The sequence below is a fragment of the Orycteropus afer genome, unplaced genomic scaffold (assembly GCF_000298275.1).
Source record: "Orycteropus afer afer isolate SDZICR_OR568_19922 unplaced genomic scaffold, OryAfe1.0 scaffold00139, whole genome shotgun sequence".
NCBI classification, from domain to species: Eukaryota; Metazoa; Chordata; class Mammalia; order Tubulidentata; family Orycteropodidae; genus Orycteropus; species Orycteropus afer.
In genome coordinates this window covers 6889729-6896526 of record NW_006921726.1, presented here as the reverse complement: position 1 = coordinate 6896526, position 6798 = coordinate 6889729, and positions in this window count along the sequence as shown.

Below are 6798 nucleotides of genomic sequence, written 5' to 3'. Positions count from 1 at the left end.
GGAGGGAAGGTTGGTCAATCTACTTCTGTAGTGATACCACCTCAGAAACCCAAGGAGGGTTCGCTATGAGTAGGATCTGACTTGATGGCAAAACACAACAACAACAACAACACGCTAGACAAAGTGGTCAAAGAGAGAGATGAGTTCAGGGATGCTGAATCATAGCTCAGACACCACATAAAAGACCTCAATGTTTCCAATTGTGCTCTGAAAGAAAGCCTTATTTCTTCTAGTAACAGAGCTGATATTGCCAAAAACGAAAGCCAGAGTTTTATTGTAAGTGTGGCTGAATTACACTGTCAATTGAATTGCCAACTCAGAATGGTGTCTGAAGTTAAAGTGAGGACATTGAATGGGAAAAAAATTGGATCCTGAAACCTAGAATGGGGACATGTGTGCAGTCAGGAAGATGAGAATATGGAGCCTGTAAATTCTATTGAATCCCTCCCATCTGAAGTGATTTCTATAAAACCATTATCCCTTCCTCCTCTATTTGATGTAATTGACCCAATTTTTCCTGCTGGGTCATTGCTTGTGGTAGAGGCCATGGAAGAAAATGCTGAATGTCCTCAGGAACTGCCTCAACCACCCATTGTTGCTGCTAGACCTATAACTAAACTTAAGTCCAAGTGAGCCCCAAAAGGTGAAATCAAAAGTGTGACTGAGGGAAAAGACCTACTTGATTTTGCTAACATGTAGAGACAGAAACCTGGAGAATATGTATGGGAATGACTACTGAGGGTGTGGGATAATGGTGCAAGGAATGTAACATTGGATCAGTATGAGTTTATTGATTTGAACCCCCCAAGTATGGATTCTTCATCAATGTTTCAGCTTGAGAGGTTAGGAAAGGATCTAATTGTTTATTTGGTTGGCTTGCTGAAGCATGGATTATGTGGTGGCCTACCTTAAGTCAACCTGATGTACCAGATCTGCCTTGGCATAATGTAGAAGAAGATATTCAGAGGCTTAGGAAAATTGGCCTATTAGAATGGATTTATCAGATTCAACCCTTAGACCCAAAAAGGAGACCCCAGAGGACAATCCCTTCACCACTACTGTGAGGAACAAATTTCAGAAGGGAGCCCCAGCATTCTTGAAGACTGCTGTGATTGTCATTTTATGTAATCCAGATTTGACAGTAGGAACTGCCCAAATTGAACTAAGACACTTAGTTCTATAATGAGGTTGATTGTACCCCATGGCAGTAGGGGGCAAGTGGCAGCAGTTTATCAAAAGACAAGGTGGACGTGATTACCATAATGGACAGCAGAGTCAAAACAGTAATCAGAATACTCTGACTCTTGTGGAATTATGGCATTGGCTACTTAGGCATGGTGTTCCGAGTAGTGAAATACCTGGCAAACCTACTAAATATTCACTTGCTCTTTGTAGACAGAAGAATTCTAGGTCACATGAATAGCAGTCTAGATTTAATCACCAGAATACAGAGTCCAGCCTCTCAATCAAGTCCCAGAGTTGAGTCACTTTATAGATTCACAATCCCTTGAATGAAGGAGAGGTCATGTCTCCTTGAGGAAGGACCCCACTACATTGCCAAAAATTTATAACATCAATCTTTCTCTCAGCCTTCACCAAAAGGATCTGAGGCCTTTTATAAGAGTGACTGTTAATTGGGGAACAGGAAATACTCAGACTTTTCAGGGATTACTGTACACTGGCTCTGAACTAACACTAATTCCAGGAGACCCAAACTAACACTAATTCCAGGAGGCCCACCAGTCAGAGTGGAGGCATATGGAAATCAAGTTATTGATGGACTCTTAGCTCAGGCACATCTCATAGTGGGTCCAGTGGGTCCTGAACCCATCTTGTAGTGATTTCCCGAGTGCCAGAATGCATAATTGGGATAGATATACTGAGCAATTAGCAGAATTCCCACATTGGGTCTCTGACATATGAAGTTAGGGCTATTATGGTAAGGAAAGACAAGTGGAAGCCATTAGAACTGCTTTTACCTAGAAAAATAGTAAACCAAAATCAATACTGCATCCCTGGTGGGACTGCAGAGATTATTGCCACCATCAAAGAAGTGAAGGATGCAAAGATGGTGATTCCCACAACATCCTCATTTAGTTCCTCTATTTGGCCTGTGCAAAAAACATGAATCTTGGAGAATGACAGTAGATTATCGTAAACTTAATCAGAGGGTGACTCCAATTGCAACTTCTGGTCCTGATGTGGTTTTCACTGCTTGAGCAAATTATTACATCTCCCAGTACTTGGTATGCAGCTATTGATCTGGCCAATGCCTTTTTCTTAATACCAGTTTCAAAGGACCATCAGAAATATACTGCCTTCAGCTGGCAAGGCCCACAATATACTTTCACAGTTCTTCCTCAAGGGTATATCAACTCACCAGCACTACATTATAGTTTAGTCCATAGGGTTCTTGATTGCCTTTCCCTCCCACAAGACATCACCTTGGTCCATTATATTGATGGCATTATGCTGACTGGACCTAGTAAGGAAGAAGTGTTGATGACTCTAGATTTATTGGTGAGACATCTTTGTGCTAGATGGTGGGAAATTAACCTGACAAAAATTCAGGCCCCTTCCACTTCAGTGAATTATCTAGATATCCAGTGGTGTGGAGCATGTTGAGATATTCCTATTTAAGTGAAGGATAAGTTATTATATCTGGCTTCTCCCACAACTGAAAAGCAGGCACAATGTCTGGTGGACCTCTTTAGATTTTGGACACAACATATCCCTCATTTGAGTTTGTTGCTTCAGCATAGTTATCAAGTGACTCAGAAAGCTGCTAGTTTTGATGGGGCCCAGAACAACAGAAGGCTCTGCAACAGGTTCAAGCTACCATGCAAGCTGCTCTGCCATTTAAGCCATATGATTCAGCTGATCCAATGGTGCTTGAAGTGTCTGTAGCAGATAAAGATGCTGTTTGGAGTCTTTGGCAGGTCCCTATTGGTGAATCACAACACAGACCCTTGGGATTTTGGAGCTAAGCCCTTTCATCCTCTGCAGATAACTACTCTCCTTTTGAGAAGCAGCTTTTGGCCTGTTATGGGCTTTAGTAGAGACTGAATGTCTAACCATGGGCCACCAAGTAACCATGAGGCCCGAGCTTCCCATCATGAACTGGGTGTTGTCTGACCCACAGAGTCAAAAAGTTGGACATGCACAGCAGCACTCCATCATTAAATGGAAGTGGTATATCAGAGATCAGGCTTGAGCAGGACCTGAAGGCACAAGTAAGTTGCATGAGGAAGTGACCCAAATGCATATGGTCTCCACTCCAGTCCCATTAACTTCCATATCACAGTCTGTACCTATGGCCACGTGGAGGGGGAGGTTATGATCAGTTGACTGAGGAAGAGAAAACTCACGCCTGGTTTACAGATGGTTCAACACAATACACGGGCACCACTTGAAAGTGGACAGCAGTGCCACCACAGCTCCTTTCTGGGACTTCCCTGAAGGACAGTGGTGAAGGAAAATCCTATTGGGCAGAACTTCGAACAATGCATCTGGTTGTTCACTTTCCATGGAATAAGAAATGGCCTGATGTGCAAATGTATACGGATTTATGGGCTGTAGCCAATGGATGGCCAGATGGTCTGGGACTTGGAAGGACTATGATTGGAAAATTGGTGACAAGGATGTATAGAGAAGAAGTATGTGGACAGATCTCTCTGAATGGGCCAAAGGACTAAAGATATTCGTGTCTCATGTGAATGCCCGCCAAAAGGTGACCTCAGCAGAGGAGGACTTTAACAATCAGGTGGATAGGATGACACATTCAGGGGAAACCAGTCGTCCTTTCTCCCCAGCTCCTCCTGTCATTGCCCAGTGGGCTTATGACCAAAATGGCTATGATGGCAGGGATGGAGGTTACACATGGGTTCAGCAACATGGACTTCCACTTACCAAGGCTGAATTGGCTTCCACCACTACTGAGTGCCCAATCTGCCACCAGAAGAGACTAACACTGAGTCCACGATATGGAACCACTCCTCAGGGTGATCAACCAGCAACCTGATGGCAAGGTGATTACGTTGAACCACTTCTGTCATGGAAAGGACAGCATTTTGTTCTCACTGGAATAGATACTTATTCTGGATATGGATTTTCCCTACCTTCATGCAATGCTTCCACCAAAACTACCATCCATAGACTTACAGAATGCCTTATCCACCATTATGGTATCCCACACAGCATTGCTTCAGATCAAGGGACTCACTTCACAGCAAATGAAGAGCTGTCATGGGCCTATGCTCATGGAATTCACTGGTCTTACCATGTTCCCCATCATCCAGAAGCAGCTGGCTTGGTAGAATGATGGAATGGCCTACTAAAAACACAATTATGGTGCCAGCTAGGTGGCACTACCTTGAAAGGTTGGGGCAATGTTTTACAGGAGGCTGTATGTGCTCTAAACCAGTGTTCGATATATGGTTCTGTTTCTCCAATAGCCAGGATTCATGTGTCCAGGAACCAAGGGGTGGAAACAGGAGTTGTATCACTCACTATTACCCCTAATGACTCACTCAAAAAATTTTTGCTTCCTGTCCCTGTTACCCTATACTCTGTGGGTCTGGAGATCTTAGTCCCAAAAGGAGGAACACACCCACCTGAAGACACAATAGTGATAGCCTTGAACTGGAAGATAAGAATGCCACCTAGCCATTTTCGCTTCCTTATGCCTCTTGATCAACAGACAAAGAAGGATGTTACTGTATTATTTGGTGTGATAGATCCTGATTACCAAAGGGAAATTGGATTGACCTTACATAACGGAGGTGAAGAAAAATATGTCTAGAATACAGGGGATTCTTTAGGGCATCTTTTAGTACTACCATGCTCTGTGATTATAGTCAATGGAAAACTACAGCAACTCAATTCTGACATGACTATGAATGGCCCAGACATTTCAGGAATGAAGGTTTGGGTCACCCCACCAGGCAAAGAACCATAACCAGTTCAGCATGCTGAGGGCAAGGGAAATATAGAATGGGTGGTGGAAGAAGGGAGTTCTGAGCTTTGAGCACTGTGGTTATGTTTGTCTGTCACTTTGGCTGGGCCTGGTTGAGTGGCTGGGAAGCTGGATATAGTATTCCCCATGATGAGACCGATAATCAACTCCATGGTGGAATCTACTGAGAGCAGCTGAGTAGCTGCCTTTGGGAATGTGGTCTGCTTCCCATATATAAGAAACATCTTTGGGAATGGTCTCTAGCTTATGCCACACTTGGACCTTGCATGTAGCCATGTCGTTGTTCAGCAGCCTGTCATCCTCTGCCAGCTTTGGGACTAACAGTGGACTAAAATTAATGGCCTACCATGTGGTTTGGTAACATCGGGACTGTGCCTTTTTACTTGTCAACCTTGGGTTTGTCAGCCTCAGCAGTCAGCAGCTGTCTGAGTGAAGAAACACCTCTAGCTCCAGTGGGCCAGGAGCTGGAGGAAGACCTGGACCCCAAGGTTGATGGGATTTCACCCAGCCCCTAGAGCCTGGCACTTTGAAGTTGGACTTAAAGCCTCCACACTGTAAGAGAATAAACTCTTTTTAAGGCCATCCAATTTGTGGTGTATTCCTGTTAGAATGGCACTAGGTAACCAGAACAACCATGTGACTAGTTGCAGAAATGAAGACTGTGATTGTTATATTTCTTCATTGTATATATGCATCAAATATTTTTGTTTCCTTCTGTTATGAATTATGAAATGTAAAACAGGGTTAATGTGTTTCAGTTGTACACCTGTTAGTGTATCATGTTAGACATGAATATGACTTTATAATTATCCTTATTTAGAGATTATATATGTTTAAGGTAATGTGTAAAACTGCTAAGTTGACAAGGGGTGGACTGTGATAGTTGCAGTTGTGTGTCAACTTGGCTGGACCACAATTCTGAGTGATTTAAGCAGTTGGGATGTGGGTTATTCCCATAATGAGATAAGATGTATATAGTTTGAGCAGCCAATCCATTAAAAGGGAGTTTCCCTAGGGATATGACCTGCTTCCAATATATTTATGGACATCTGGGAAAAATGAGATACTCTTCCATGGATCAGGATCCTGTTGTGCTGCTTACAACTGTCTGTGAACAAACAATCCACCATTCGACGTGGTGATCTTGGATCATCATTTGTCAGAGTCAACATCAGGTATACTGCCTGCTAACCTTGAGTTTGTCAGCCCCTTCAGCTGCATGAGTCAGGAAAAGCCTCCAGCTTGATGTTTGAGCCAAGAACTTGGGATTTGCCAACTTCTATAAGTGTAGAGCCATTTCCCTAAGAAAAATTTCTGTTTCTCTTTCCATATATATAAGCTTTACTGGTTTTGCTTCTCTAAACCAAGCCTAACACACTCACTTAAAACAAAGACAATAAAAGAATCCTGAAAGAAGTATGAGAAAAACAAAAAGTTACCTACAATGGGCAACCTATAAGAGTAAGCTCAGATTTCTTAGCAGAAAACATGCAGGCGAGAAGACAATGGGATGATATATATCATTTTATATATAAAACTCAGAAAGAAAAGAATTTCCAACTAAGAATTATATACCCAGAAAAATTGTCCCTTAAATGTTGTTGTTGTTAAGTGCCGTCGAGTCGTTTCCGACTCATAGCTACCCCATGCACAGCAGAACGAAACACTGCCCGATCCCACGCCAGCCCCACAATCCCGGCTATAACTGAGCCCATCATCGCAGCCACCGTATCAATCCATCTCCTTGAAGGCCTCCCCCTCTTTCGTCGACCCTCCACCCTACCAAGCATGACATCCTTCTCCAGGGAATGGTCCCTTCTTAC